General features: G+C 41.2%; 1 protein-coding gene across 1 annotated transcript in view; it reads right to left on the bottom strand.

Annotated features, from left to right (window-relative positions):
- The window catches only part of LOC144681043 (very long chain fatty acid elongase 6), a 121170-nt gene that overhangs the window by 22264 nt on the left and 82288 nt on the right, over nucleotides 1-16618 (bottom strand). The gene's annotated exons all lie outside the window — the stretch shown is intronic.

Here is a 16618-nt window from a genome sequence, read left to right on the forward strand (position 1 = left end):
TATTTTCTCCAGCTTATATTTCACCCCTCTCCTAACTATACTTCAGTTCTGTTGAAGGGTCATGTGGACTCGAAACGTCAACTCTTTTCTTCTCCACCGATGCTGCCAGACCTGCTGAGTTTTTCCAGGTAATTCTGTTTTTGTTGTTGAAGAGTATTTTGGTGTTTGATGCACCTTGCCCAACAACTCAACACAATGGTTTGGCAGCCCCACAATTCCTACACTGCCTAACTTGTCCTACTGTTGGACAGTCATAAGATACAAGTTTTCAGCATCCTGGCTTTTATCTGGAGTGCAGCTGCATGGGAAAAATTACACAAGCTGAAATTTTAAATAAATTTTAAGTAAGGAAACAGACAGCTGCCAACCATTGGTCAGTGGTTCTCAAACTTATTGTTATTTATTCATAAGAAACATAAGAAATAGGAACAGGAGCAGACCATCTACCCCTCGAGCCTGCTCTGCCATTCAATAAGGTCATGGCTGATCTGCTTGTGTTTCAAACTCCACATACCCTTCTACCCCCGGTAACCTTTGATTCCCTTACCTAACAAGGATCTAACTGCCTCTGCCTTAAAAACATTCAATGAGCCCGTCTCCACAGCTGTCTGAAGCAGAGCGCTCCAAAGTCACGCAACCCTTAGAGAAAAAAATTCTCATCTCTTTCCTAAAAGGGCGGGCCCTAATTTTAAAACAGTGCCCCATAGTTCTAGACTTTCCCACAAGAGGAAACATCCTTTCTACATCCAACTTGTCGAGGCCGTTCAGGATCTTGTATACTTCAATCAAATCACCCCTCACTCTCCTAAACTCCAGTTGAAACAAGGCTAGTCTTTCCAACCTTTCCTCACAAGGCAACTTGCTCATTCCAGGTATCAATCTAGTAAACCTCCTATGAACCGCCTCCAACACTTTTACATCCTTCCTTAAATAGGGAGACCAAAACTGCACATAATATTCGAGGTGCAGTCTCACCAATGTCCTGTAAAACTGAAGCATAACATCCTTATTTTTATATTCAATTCCTCTTGTAATAAAGGATAGCATACCATTAGCCTTCTTAAATTACTTGCTGTACCTGCAAACTAACTTTCAGTGATTCATGTGCTAGAACATCTAAATCCCTCTGCACCTCAGAATACGCAACCGCTCTTCATTCAAGTAATATTCTGCTTTCTTATTCTTCCTTTTTGAATGTATTAGTAATTCAAATTATAATACAATATAATACATATAATATGAAAGTGCTGCATGTGACAAATGTTTTAACATTTTTCAGGAAACAACTATGCTATATTAGAGATATTAGTTAGAAATATTAGTGCAATGGGTATGCCTGCTTCTCATTGTACAGTATGTTGTACGTAATGTTTAAAAAAAAAACTCCCCTTTCTTGAACAAGATTAAACTCACCTGGGACCCACTGCCAGCCTCAGTAACTGTGGGTCTACCTGGCAATCTTCACTCCGCCTTGCGCGCTCTCCTCCTCAGTGACACAGCTGCCCACTCTGTGCTACAAAAGTGGTGTCTGCACTCTGCTCCTGCTCCCGACTCATGTCAAAACCTGCCTCTGACCGCCACTCAATTATTTTGTGGACCTCCTGGAAAGTCTCCATGAACCAGAGTTCGAGAACCATGGCGCTAGATCACCCAGTTCTCTGCATTTCAGTCAGTCCACCACCCTCCTCATAAAGGAAACACACAGATTGACTCAATGCAGCATCATCTTATACAGTTTGTTCCCTTTCATTTGCTTTGCCACCCTCCCTATGAAAACAAAGTGCTTTTTTGTTTACAAAAGATGAAACTCATCACAATAACTGGCGAAATATTGGTCATCAGTAAGTCCATGACCGGTGTCATTACTGTTGCAAAAGTGAATACAGTTTAGGATGTATAGAAAGACACAATTCAATATATAACTAGAAGCATTATCCTTTCCTTTACTGAAGGCTTTAGGTCAGCTGAGTCCAGAATACAGTGCACAGTTGGTGGGGATTGTCAAAGTTCTAGAAAAGGTTCAGAGGAGGACCTCACAATTGATACCTAGTTTAAGGCCTCTTAGTTATCAGAGTAGCCTTTGAGAATTAGGGATTTTTACTTTGAGATGGATTGATGATGCAAGTAAACCACATCATTGTGGGATGAGACAGGCTAGATGGAGCACTATTTCACGACCTTTTTTGGATGTTTGTTAATAATGTATAAAATTTATATTATAGCATATTGCATGGTATTCCCTGGGAATCCAGAATATATATTGCAGACACTTCTGTTGAATACCCCATACCCCCATGATGCACAGCAGTCACTAAGAACTATAGCAACTTCTACCTGCATATCTGCATGCTACTAAAGAGAAGCAGGAACAAAGGATGCAATGGACAAAACTTTATTTAAAAGGAGGTTGAGTCAATAAACCTGACCTAAATTAGTTAAGAGATGTCAAGTCATATTTTATTTTCAGATGATTGCGTATATGAAAGTGCTGCATGTAACAAGTGTTTTAACATTTTTCAGGAAACAACTATGTAGTTAGAGATATCTGAAATGGGTATGTGTGCTTCTCATTGTACAGCTATGGGTTATGAGAGAAAGGGATGGTATAAGAAAAGTAATGGTACACAAATAAGCCTAAGCTAAGCTATGCATTGATTTGTAGCTATAGATTCTAGCTAAAGTATTTATAACAGCAAAATGAACTGCTTACCCCAGCAGTCTGTTTTGTGAGACACATCAGCTGGGATTCTAGAAGCAAGGTAACAGTGTATTACTGTACAGTGGTACCCTTGCAATATAACTCATTTATAAATATAAATTGGTGGCACTATAAATATAATATTCACACAGGTGGAATTTATTACAATGACATTGCCCACTACATCAAGTTGGCATTGATGGCCAAATTATCAACAAATTCATTACATTGCAGCAGAAATATGTATACTTGCTGATTTTTATGTTTGAAAGATTTGGATCTCCTTGTGTCTGCATGTTTGTTTGGTCTGGCACGAAAGTTTTCCGAGGTCAGTGGGATTGTCTTATTGAATTATAAATTTGAACCCTGATACAGCATACAAAAGATGTAAATCTTTTTAAAATTTCAGTCAAAAAATTAAGCACAGCTAGATGGGGGGGAAACAATTTTGATAAATAAACCATCATGTAAATGTTAGGTTGACAATAGGTGAAAACGTTGCCCATCATATTCCTTCATTTGCCTGGATGCTGAAACAAATTGTGTGCTGTTCTTAGTTTATAAATACTGTGCATTAGTACAACTCAAAGTCATGCTTTTAAAGTAAGTACCTGCATAAATGTATTATTTTCAGGACATTTACAGAATATAATATGCAAAGTCTTCTTTCCACATGCAATAAAGCTACATTTAATCATCGTCTGTTGAAAATACAATGCACTGAAGTGAAATTTACTGACCTTTGCCCTATAAAATCATGCCACAACCAAGCAGCAAAATTACGTAACTAGTAGAGAGCATGATAAAAGCACCACAATTGGCATGTGCGGGCACTTTCACTAGTGTTGTAAATCTAGTCTGGCCATATTCAAGAAATTTCTCCTGTTCTGGTAGAGGTAATTGTTGCCCTTCCTTCTGCACCAGATTTACTGAGTTTCAAAAACTGAATCCATAGGCTACAAACCATGCTGATTGACAGAAATTATAACATTCAACCTTCATGGAGCTCCTAGACTGAATTCTATAAGTATACGCTGATTTCCTTCTTTTCAGATCACACTTTACTGCCACGATTACAAAATTATGTATCTACATGCCCTATGGACTATGAACAGAAGTTGCAAAAGAATAAATAATATAGGTGCACACAAGCCAGTATAAATTATCAGTTCAAGTTTGTCATGGTTGTTAAACAATCTTAAAATAATCAAGCTAATAAATAAGTTTGTTATTACCACTGAGTATAATGGGAATTCCTAAAATTCTCTGAAGTAACTAGTAGAGAGTATGATAAAAGCACCACAATTGGCATGTGCGGGCACTTTCACTAGTGTTGTAAATCTAGTCTGGCCATATTCAAGAAATTTCTCCTGTTCTGGTAGAGGTAATTGTTGCCCTTCCTTCTGCACCAGATTTACTGAGTTTCAAAAACTGAATCCATAGGCTACAAGCCATGCTGATTGACAGAAATTATAACATTCAACCTTCATGGAGCTCCTAGACTGAATTCTATAAGTATACGCTGATTTCCTTCTTTTCAGATCACACTTTACTGCCACGATTACAAAATTATGTATCTACATGCCCTATGGACTATGAACAGAAGTTGCAAAAGAATAATTAATATAGGTGCACACAAATTATCAGTTCAAGTTTGTCATGGTTGTTAAACAATCCTAAAATAATCAAGCTAATAAATAAGTTTGTTATACTAAAAGTATAATGGTTATCTTTTTGCTTTAATAGTTAAAATTGGTCTAATGTAAATGGATACATAAAATCAAAACATCAGGAACAAAATTACCAGTAAATAGCACCTCTCACAAGAGGCGAGTCATTTCCAAAAAGAAAATACTCTAGACTGGAGCCTTGTTAGTTCTAAGAAGATTGAAATGCTTCCATACACAAAACTTATTCTTTTCAGTGAAATGTCAAATATAATGATTATGATATTAACTAGAGTTTAAAAAAATCAACAGCTTAGTGGATGGATAATTCCTCATTCTCTTTCACATTGTAATGCAGGTCAATGAAATCACTTTGCAAAAAACGCTAACTGGTGACCAAACCTCCAGCCCAATGATTAACAAATAACAAAGTATTTATTGTTTTTCTACTTCTAAGGTGGCACATTATAGAGGGCACCACTTTTACCGAGGATAAAAAGACCTAATTAAGGAAGCACAATTGCATTAATTCATAATTTATGGGATTTCAGTAGCATTAATTGTTCGTATTTGACCAATGGGATTTCAGTAGCAGTAATTGATGGTACTTGACCAATCAGGCATGCCATTTAAAAACAATACTTCAATAACACATTTGATGCAATTACGTGTCAAGTATTAATTCTTGGCTCAGAAGACTGTGGGTGAGAGAAAGGAAGCAATGTCAAGTGTTAGATCAAGCATTAGCCTTTAGCCTGCTAGAAGGAGCAGGGACATCTCAGTCTCTGCAAGGTTAAATCAGTTTTGTTTTCAATTCACACTGTGATATTACACAAAATACATTAAGTTACATAGAAATAACAGAAGGAAAAGAGGCCATTTAGCCCAGTTTATGTTGGCGATTATCCTTCACAGGATTAATTGTGCTAATTACATATGCTTGCTCTGTTGCCATATCCCCTCACTTAACCAGCTATCTAACGTTTTTTAATTGTTGACATGAGGGAGAATTTTCTCCCCGTCGTGCGGGCTGGGTGGGCGCGCAGCCAATCACCTGTGATCGTCTGTGCACTGCCATTTTACGTGGGCGGGCCAATTAAGGCCTGCCCAGCGTGACACACACCCGGAAGCGCTCAGTGCTCCTTGTGCAGGCAGAGGGAGGAGGGAGAGTCGGGGCCTGTGCTCTTTCGCACGTGTGCAAAAAAGCGCAGAAATCTCATTATGAAAACTCGAAAAAAAGTAGAAAAAATTATTCAGACATGCCCCCTCATGTGACAGTGTCACATAAGCTGGGGCATGTAAATCAATTTTAATAAAAAAATTTTATTTGATTTATATACCCTTCATGAAACCTCATCCCGCCCATGGATGAGGTTTCATGAAAAATGCGAAGGCCGCCTGGGCTCTTTGCCTGCCTGCCAACCTTAAGGTTGGACGGGCAGACCAGGCCAGTAGTTTAATTGATTGTTAAATGGCCTTAATAGGCCTTTGACCGTGCAGCAGGCACATTGCCAACTCTGGTGTGCGCCCGCCGAACTGAAGGTCAGAATGAAGCGCGGTGATGTTGGGACACACGCTCAACGTCACCGCACGTCATTTTACACGTCGGCGAGTGGGGCCCGCTCACGCCGACACACGCCGAACAGAAGATTCGGGCCTTGGTTGCTGCTTCAAACACTAACTAGCACTGGATTCCACAGAATTACAATGCACTTTGTAAAGTATATCTCATTCTGTGCTTAAATTGCTTGCATTTAAACCTGCTTCAAGGGGTCAGCCTTGGCTCAGTGCTAGCAGTCTCGCCTGAGTTAGAAACTTAATTTAATAATTTAAGGTGACACCCCAGTGCAGTACTGAAGGAATGCTGTATTGTCAGAGCTGCTGTCATTTTTGATGAAATGTTAAACCAAGGCCCTGACCAGTATCTTAGGTGGATATAAGTTGTTGATGGTGAAAAGTTAGGTCTATAGTGAGCTATGAGGACTCAAAGAAGCTGCAAAGAAATGCAGATAGGTTAAGTGAATGTTGAAAAACATGGCAGATGGGATATAATGTGGGAAAGTGTGATACTAACTACTTTGGAAGGAAAAATAGAACTTGTCGCTTGGTAGTATAGAACCTTGAGCATTGCTGAAAAAAAGAGACATTTTGGTCAAGCTTTTCATCTTGCACTTATCAAGACAGAGTTTCAACAATACTATATCTCAAAGGGAATAACAATTTATACTGCATGGGAAGAGGGTGCTGAATGTTTCACAAGTGGACTCTGATTGATAGAGGCTTTACCATGGAAAGTGCATCAGGGAACAGTTAACAGCCAAGCATTGGCCAGGATTTTCCATTCATCGGGCAGGCTCAGCAGAAGCAGAGTCAACTGCCGCCCATGATTGACTCCGCACCGCGATTTCATGCGGGTGGGCCAATTAAGGTCCGCCCTGCGTGGATCACGAACGGTAGTGCTGAGCGCTACCTATGCGAGCGGGGGGGGGGGGAAAGAGAGTCAGGTCCAGCGCTCTTTCACGCATGCGCATTTGAGCACTTCAATCTCCCTGAGGCACAGAGCTGCCTCAGGAAGATTGAAGCGCTTTTTAAAAAAAAATAAATGCAATAAAAATTTAATGAAACAGGTACCCTCATTTGACTGTGCCACATGAGATGGGACATGTTTTTATTTTTCAAAAAATGTTTTTATTTAATTTGTGAAAGCTTTAGGAAACGTCATCCCACTTGTGGATGAGGTTTCCTAAAAGAAACGGGCCTTTTCGCCTGCCTGCCAACTATAAGGTTGAAAGGGCAGCATAAAACTTAGGTTAATTACCTGGTTAATGGCCTTAATAGGCCTATCAATTATCGGCGGGTGTGAAGCCAACTCTGGCGCACGCCCGCTAAATAAAATATTGGACGCACTCCAGACATCATCGTGCTTCATTTAACGTTCCGGCATGTCGGTGCACGCTTGCACGCTGAATGGAAATTTCTGCCCTTTGTTTAATTTCAAACCAGGCAAGTCAACTCTGATTGGTCAAGGGAATAACCAGGGAATGGCTGTCCCCCAAGCTTTTGTTTAGTTGAAATAGGCGCAATGTGTGAATATGCTCTGTTTGCAAAGGGCAGGGCCCTTTGTGTGAATATATGCAGCTCCTAGCACACATAAGTGAGCCACGCTGATAATTTTAATTTGGTTTTTAGTGTAATTCTTAGCACAATTCGGATTGTTATCCAATTGTGGAATCAGATCTAATTTTAGACATTATGTTCTGAGTTTTGTATGGACTTGTTGAGTACAGTCAGTACTTTGCCTGTTGCAAACAGTTATTGGGACCTGTTGCTTGATCAGTCAGTCATTGAGGCCTGGCATCACACTGGCACTGATTTTCATTTACCACATTTGTGTGCTAGGCAGAACCTCTTCTTGGCTTGACGGTAGCATCTTGCTGGTGGAAAATACTACACTTGTTTCTACTGCAAAGTAGCAGCATGAAATGGCTAGCTTCACCTGTTGCTCAAATTTTCGACACACCTTACCCTTCCAGGATTACAAGAGGTAGACTAGGCACTTTTTGGGGCTGAAAGTGGTGGCCTTAAATCCATTCATGAGTTTGTGCGATAGACAAAATTTAAACAAAAGCTCGGCAGTTAGCTATTCGCTGGTACATTTTCCATGACAACGCGTCAACCAATCAGCACCCTCTTTTCCTGCAGTATAAATTATTGTTCCCTTTGAGATTTGGCATTGTTGCAATTCTGTCCTGGTCAGTGCAAGATGAAAAGCTTTTGATAGAATGTCCCTTTTATCGAATAGGAAAGTAGAATATTTTTAAATGGTGGGATATTAGAAAATGTTGGGATTCAGAGGGATTTGGTGTCCTTTTATATACGTTTTGGAGAGTTAAAGCATTGATACAGCAAGCAATTAGGAAAGCAAAGGATATGTTAGTATAAGAATAAAAAAAGGCTTGCTACAATTGTATAGGGCCTTGATAAGACTATACCTAGGTTGTATGTACAGTTTTGGTTTTCATATCTAAGAAAGGATATTGTCGCACTCCTTCTAGGGAAACTAAGGTCCACTAGACTGGTTCTTCAAAAGAGAATTGTCCTATGAGGAGATACTGAGTAGACTAAGCCAATATCCCCTCAGAATTTAGGAGTATTAGCGGTGAGCCCATTGAAAAATTCTTAGGGGTTTAACAGGGTCAATGCTATGTTTCTCCTGTATGGGAAGGCAAAAGTGCTCTGGGATGTCTTGAGATTGTAAACAGCCCTATGTAAATGCAAGTCCTTTTCTTCTATCTATATCCCCCAATTCTAGACCTCAACCACTGGAAACTATTGGTTTCTATTGTGCTTGGACATGGCACTTTATAATTTGAAACAACTCATCAAATCACTCTGCAAACTTCTCTTTTCTAATAAAAACCACAATTAAGTCTTCCTTTGTATTTCATCATACCAGGCAACATGCATTAATTCTGTGCTGTACCCTCTCGAATGCCTCAAGATCCTTTCCATAGTGTAGACTGTGGTCTTAACAAGGTATTTAAATTTACCTTTATATCTTGTAAATATAATTCAATTCTATACCTCTTGCATTAAAACCCCACTGTTCCATTAGCTATTTCTAAATAGCCTTATCTACTTGAGGTACTGCTTTTAATGTCTTGCAAACCCAAACTCCAAAACCCCTCTGCTTTTCCATAAAACCTACCCTTTCTCCATTCAAAGTTTTTCTTAAAACAAAAATGTAACATTTCACATTTTCTGATTTAATTCTACCTGCCACTTTTTGCCCATTCCGCCACGTTGTCAATATCTCCTTGCAAATTTTTTTGAGCCTCAGGATATTTTCTTAGCCTCCTGTTTTAGTATTATCAGCAAATTTGGACACCACTCCTTCTCGTCATATATTCAAATAATTGACTTACATAGTAATCAAAACAGGTCCCAGGACAGAACCTTGTGTGGCATCTCTACCCACTTCCAACCACTTTGTCAAACCACCCTCATCTACTCAATACTCGTTCCACTGAATATATCTACTTAAAAAGGAAACAGATAGATTTCTGGGCCATAAAGGTGTCAAGGGGATGGGGAGAGAGCGGAAGTATGGCGTTGAGATAGAGGATCAGCTATGATCACATTGAATGGTGGAGCAGTCTCGAAGGGCCGAATGACCTACTCCTACTTCTATCTTTCTATGGGCTGAATCTTATCTATGTCGGGCGGGCGGGGCGGGAGAGGGCGTGGAGACAATCGCCACCTGTGATCGGCTGCGCACCGCCAATTATGTGGGCGGGCCGATTAAGGCCCACTCAGCGAAAGGCGTGTTCCATAGTGCTCAGCGTTACCTGTGTGGGTGGGGGGAGGAGGAAGAGTTGGTACATGCGGGCGAAAGAGCGCAGCAATCTCCCTGAGACAAGAAGCTGCCTCAGGGAGATTGAATGGACAATAAAAGTTGGAGGAGAAGTCACGGGGGCAAAGGAAGTGTTGTGGGGTGGGGGGGAGTGGTGGTGGTCAGAGAAAGTGTTTTGTTGCTGAGAAAAGGAGTCTGGTTTTGTCCTTCAACTCCAGCTTAATTCCTAGGGAGCAGGGGGGTTTGTCTAAGGAAAAGGAAGCATGCCTTTCTTAAAGTGATCTAGCCAGATTTGGCTATGAATAATAAAAGCACTCATGGGACAAGTGCCATCAAGCTATAAGATTTCCTGCAAAGGTAGGAAGTGTATTAGGAGGAAAAGTGCAGGTGGGGAGGTCACAATGGATAGAGAGAATGAGGACACAGAAAGCAGAGGCAAAAATGTTATTCAGCAAGACAAGAGTAGTAGTCATATCTTGTTAGATGGTGAAGGTTTGGGAGGTGAAGAGAAACAAAGTTGCATGTTTGAGATGATGCTACAGTTGGAGCTGTGGGGTTTTTTTTCCAGGGGAATAGGGCAATCTTTAGAAGTTGGAGATAAACAGGGAGATGCGGCTGTTGAGAGGGATTAGGAAGTGATAGCAAACTTGGGAGGTGTCACTGCCACACAAAATTGAGAGGGAGATCCTGAGTGAAATGATGTGCAAGGTCATGGTCACCAAGGTCAGGAAATTAAAGGAAGGGAGAGAAGTCACTCTGTAGTGAGGCTAAGGGTTATGGTATGCACTGCCAAATCTCCCTTCTGTTTTCACCTAAGCAGAGAGGAGATTTCATTTGGGGATCTTGGGAATGTGATAGAGGATAAAAACTTTGAAGACATGGGAAGAGGCTGCCAGGTGCTCAAAAGGAGGATAAGGCAAGAGAAGCAAGGAAACAGTATGGGGACCTGGCAAAGACAGTCACATTACTATCACTGTGGAAAGTATGTCCAGGTGGGGAAGGGGAAGGAGTCAATGTTTTCAAATCAAGATGTGAACTGACTCATTCAGAATGAGTGTGTGATAGGTATTACCAGCTCCAACCAGTTGGTTGGGTTGAGTAGATGGGGTTGGGGTCAGTAGAGAGATGGAAGCTGAAGACATCAACTCATAGAAACGGCGATTTCCACTAAGTTAAGGGAACACAACAGCATGGCTACTGCTTTGGAGCAGCTTGAAAAAGGAACTGCAGTGGTTTTGGCAGAAGATGCACTGGGTGGAGCAGAGGAGCCTGTAGAAGAACTACTCAGTCCTAAGTTAACAGGAAGAAGGGTCAGTGAAGGACGAGTAGTAAGTTGTTTGGATCATCATGTGGTAAGATTAAGTTATGATAGCGGTTGATAGCATGAACCACGAAGAGGGGAACATAAAGGAGAGCAGAGCTCAGCCAAAAACTGGCTCTCAAGAGGAAGTGGGGCGGAGGGAGGGGGGCAGCAAGTGTCTCACATCTACAACAGCAGCTATACAGTGTATACACACTGTGGACAGGGAGAAATGACTAAGTTACATGTATAAATTGGATAACTTGTGTATCTCTGTACAAGTCTATAGCATAGCTCATCTAGAATAGCACCTAGAAGGGCGGGCGAAAGAAGGCAGTCAGCAGCACCTAGAAGAGCTATCCAATCCAGTCCAGTCTGTGGCTCCAGAGCAGAGTTGCTGCATTCTGAGAGAAATCAAAGTGTGACATCACAGGAAAATGTGCAAGTAATTCATTGGTGAAGATTTTCCTTGTTTAACTTCAAAATTTGTGTAATTTATTAGTAACTGTAAGGTTTTATTAATTGTAGTAAGGGATTTCTAGCATAAGTAAAGGTTATTGGTAGCAGCAGTGTTTATTATAAATTAATTAACAAAAATAAATGAATTAATACAATACAGATGACAGGTGATGTCTTGCGATTGCAGAATGCGAGGGCTCCTAGACACCAGTGTGACCCAGGGCAAACACATCCCATTGAGGAGCTTCAGCTCAAAGTCATTGAGCTGGAGGCTGAGCTGTAGACACTGTGATGCATCAGGGAGGGGGAAAGTTACCTGGACACTTTGTACCAAGAAGCAGTCACAATCCTTAGGATAGAGCCTTATGATTTTGTCAGTGGTCAGAGATGAAAGGGTGTGACTGTGAATGAGGCAGGTATGGGGACCCAGAAGATAGAAGAGGAAGAGCCTCAGCTTTTGCAATTGTCCTACAGGTTTGAGGTTCTTACAACCTGTATGGATGAAAACAGTTGGCTGTAGGGTGGATGAGCAAACAGACCATGGCACCATGGTACAGGAAGTCATTCAAGCGGGGAGAGTTAAAAGAAATGCCATGGTAGTAGGTTACTGAAAACTAATCTAAGATTGCCAGTTGGGGTCGCAGTGTGGCTCACTTACACATGCTACAAGCTACATATATTCACACACAGGGCCCTGTGCTTTGCAGACAAAAGGAACATGTCCAAACATTGTGCCTTTTTCCACTAAACAGAAGCTTAGGCAACAGTCATTCCCTGGTTAATACCCTAGGGTAATGCCTTGACCAATTAGAGTCAGCCTGCACAGTTTGAATTTGAACAAAGCTGGGCAATTAACTTTTCCATGCTGCATTCTACATGGCAATGCCTCCACCAGAGTTCACTTGCCAGCCAATCAGCACTCTCTTCTCATGCAATATAAGTTGTTGTTCCCCTGTTACAGTTGGAAAATTCTTGCGAGCTGTCCTGATTAGCACAGGACAAAAAGCTTTGAGACCATGGGCTGAATTTTCCCTCCATTGGTGGGGGGGGGGGGGAAGAGAGAGTTGATGGGCGGGCGCGCTTCCAATCGGCGCGGCGCCATTTTATGTGGGCGAGCCAATTAAGGCCCACCCAGCGTGACGTTGATGTTCACAGGGAAACGCTATGCATGCGCACGAAAGAGTGCACTCATCTCCCTGAGGCTAAGTGCTGCCTCAGGGAGATCACCTCCACTTTCAAAGATATTAAAAATAGGAAAAAAAAATTCCCTTACATGTCCCCATATGCAACAATATCACATGAGTTGGGACGTGTTCATAATTTCCAGAAAAACTTTATTAAAATTTTTAAAACCCTACATGAAACCTCATCCCACCTGTGGATGAGGTTTCATGTTTTTTCTACTTCCTGCCGGGGCTCCTTGCCTGCCTGCCAACCTTAAGGTTGGATGGACAGGTCCACTAATTACTTTAATTGATCTGTCAATGGCCTCAATTGGCCACTGACAGGTCGGCGGGCACGCAGCTGATTTTGCTGCGCCCTCACCTTCAAAATTTAAATGGGGTGGGGTGACGTGGGGAGTTCCGCCTGACGTCACCGTGTGTCATTTTACGGGTCAGCGAGCGGGCCCCGCCCCCGCTCACTGACGGTAAAATCCTGCCCCATGTCTCTTTTTTCAGCAATACTCAAGTTCTGTACTGCCAAACGACTAAAAGATATGTTCTTTGTGAAAAAGTGACTCTAAGGCAGGGCTTCCCAAACTGGGGGTCACAAGGGTTGCTGTGGAGCTCCGACTGAATGGTAAAAGCTGCGAGGCCCCTTTAAATCCTCGCTTTTTTAATGGTGGGCATGGCCTAAATGGCCAATGCTTGAGGCCTGATTCCTGCTCAAAAAATCTACTAAATAGGTACGTTTTTAAAAATCCGTGAAGCGCTGCTCTAAGGGAAGGACATGCCATCTGTGGCAAGCTAGGGATGTTAAAGACAGTATCAAATTGAAAGAAAAAGCACATAATTCTGCAAAGATGAGTGGCAGATCAGAAGATTGGGCAGAATGTAAGGAACGGCAAAGAATTATTAAAAGATTAATAAGGGGGGGAATTAGAGTGAGAGAGAAAGTTGCTAGAAATATAAAAGCAGAGAGTAAAAGTTTCTTCGGTTAAAAAGGAAAAGAGTAAGCAAAGTGAGCGTTGATCCTCAAAGAGTGTGTCTGGGAAACTAATAATGGAAAATAAGGATATGGCGGATGAATTGAACAGATATTTTGCACCTGTGTTCATTATAGAGGATACAAATAACATCCCAGAAATAATTGTGAATCAAGAGGTGAAAAGGAGGGAAGAGCTTAAAATAATTACAATCACCAGGAAAAGGGTGCTAAAAGAAAACTAAAAGCTGACAGGTCCCCAGGTCCTGATGGATTTTATCCTATAGTCTTAAAATAAGTGGCTGCTGAAATAGTACATGCACTGGTTTAAATTTTCCAAAATTCCCTAGATTCTGGAAAGGTTCAATCAGGTTGGAAAATAGCAAATGTGACTCCTATTCAAGAAATGAGGGAAACAGAAAGCAGGAAACTACAGAAGGCATTTGACAAGGTACCACATGCAAGGTTACTCCACAAAGGAGCTCATGGTGTAGGGGTAACATACTAGCCTCTGGTTAACTAACAGGAAACAGAGAGTAGGCATAAATGTGTCATTTTTGTGTTGGCAAGATATGACAAGTGAAGTGCTAGGGCCTCAACTATTTACAATTTATGTCATGACTTGGATGAAGGGGCTGAACGTATGGTTGCTAAATTTGCTGATGACACAAAGATAGGGAGGAAAGTAAGGATTGAAGAGGACATAAGGAGTCTACAAAGGGGCATAGATAGGTTAAATGAGTGGGCAAAAAATTGACAGATGGAGTGAAGATGTGAATGTCCGCTTACTTAGGAATATGGAAAAACAGCTTATTATTTAAATGGAGAGTGAATGCAAAAATGTCAGATACAGAGGGATTTGGGTGTCCTGGTACATGAATCATAAAAAGTTAGTATGCAAGTACAGCAAGTGATTAGGAAGGCAAATGGAATGTTGTCATTTATTGCAAGAGAAATGGAATATAAAAGTAGAGATGTTATGCTACAGTTATACAGGACATTGGTGAGGCCGCATCTGGATACTGTGTGCAGTTTTGGTCTCCTTATTTAAGAAAGTATATAAGTACATTAGAGGCAGCTTAGAGAAGGTTCACTCGACTGAAACCTGGGATGGGGCGGCGGGGTGGGGTTGGGGGGGTGGAGAGGTGTTATCCTTTGCGGAAAGGTTGGACAGGCTGGGCCTGTATTCACTGGAGAACAGAAGAATAAGAGGTGATCTTATTGAAATATAAGATCCTAAGATCCTGAGGGGCCTTGACAGGGTGCATGCTGAAAGGATGTTTCCCCTTGTGGGAGGATGAGAACTAGGGCACATGGTTTAAAAATTAGGGGTCTGCCACTTAAGACAGAGATGAAAACATTTTTTTCTCTCAGAGGGCTATGAGTCTTTGGAACTCTCTTCCCTAGACAGCAGTGGAGGCAGGGTCATTGAACATTTTTAAGGCAGAGGTAGATTGACTCCCTTATTAGTCAAGAATCTAAGGTTATCAGGGGTAAGCAGAATGTGGAGTTGAGGCCACAATCAGATCAGCCATTATCTCAGTTGAATGGCGGAGCAATCTCGAGGGCCTACTTCTCCTCCTAATTTGCATGTTTGTAAAATTAGTGTCCAGCCTTGCTGCCAGTTAGAGAAAGAACTTGGCTTGTGGGGCTGGAGTGGGGTGGGGAACTGAAGGGAAGTGTTGGCCTGTTGACAGTCCCTCCTGGGACTGACTGGTATTGAGAGCTGGATCTTCCTCTTGCAACCACTCCTATTTACAAAAAGCATCTTTATTTAGTAGCAGTTGGCACATTTTTTCAGAGGTTGAATGGTCACTTCAGAGGTTGCACGGCACATTCAGTGGGAAAAGTGAGACAGGGAAACTGCTTAATACAAGGAGATTTTAAAATTAATTAATTTAAAAGAAGTGTTTGGTTGTTGAACTGTTAATACAGCTATTTTATGAGAAATAAGTGCTGCATTTGTGTGTTGATGCTTGAGAAACAAAGAATATGAAAAAAATATTATTGCTAGGAGTATATTTTTGATGGTGGAAGTAGTGAGAGGATGTTTCTAAATTATTACAAATGCTCATTGGGCTGTAATGAACATTGGCTGAAGCACTTCACTGAATTGTGTAGTTAAATAATATATCAGTCTATTTAGCTGTCTAGACAAATTATATTATAATGATTGGTAGAAGGGGAGAGAGGCAACAGAAACAATCAGTGGCTCCACTGAAGTAAAAACCAGCCTAGCCAGCAAAGAATTGTTTAAGGTCAATATTATTTCAGTTTGGCAATAAATTGTGAGGAATTTGATAAATCTTTTTGGAAGGGTAGTGCAAATAAAAAGGTTATGTCAATGTTAAAACTTAGGCAGGAAAATTTAAGTTTATATGAAAATTAAAAGGATTGCTTATTATTTTTCAGTCGAGGTCTGAATTGCAAAAAATCATTTACACTCATGAAGCAGATAAGAAAGTAAGTGACACAGGAGAACAAGGCTCTCTTTGGTTCAGAGGAAGCCACATGAATCCAGAAAGTGAAGGATCTGGAATTAGCTGTGCCTCAAGCGGCCATAGGAAGCTATCAAAGATATCTGTCATGCACAAGAAAGCTGCTAAAGATACAAAGACACAAAGTTTTTGCAGGAGTCCGAGAGGTGAAGCATATTCAGTCAGCAAGGCCTGAAAGCGGCCACTGGCACTCATCTGAGTTAACTGTCAGGCATAAAAAAGCAGCAGAGGCTATGCCAGATTGCTGGGCTTCAAGTGCCCACAAGAGGGTAAGAATGAAGCATATCAAACCCTGCTTTTTGGTTTTAAAAGGAGAGCTGGCAACAAATTTATAAGAATATATACTATGCAAAAAAAAAGAAAGGAAAGTACTTCATAAGGAGTTTCTATGCAAATAAAAAAGTGGGAGTTGGAAACAACAAGTAAGTTGGAGTTGGGTGATTCACGTCGCAATGCCTCCAGTAGTGGGAAGCTTGCAATGCACCATGAAATTTGTTC

The sequence above is a fragment of the Cetorhinus maximus genome, chromosome 1 (assembly GCF_964194155.1).
Source record: "Cetorhinus maximus chromosome 1, sCetMax3.hap1.1, whole genome shotgun sequence".
NCBI classification, from domain to species: domain Eukaryota; kingdom Metazoa; phylum Chordata; class Chondrichthyes; order Lamniformes; family Cetorhinidae; genus Cetorhinus; species Cetorhinus maximus.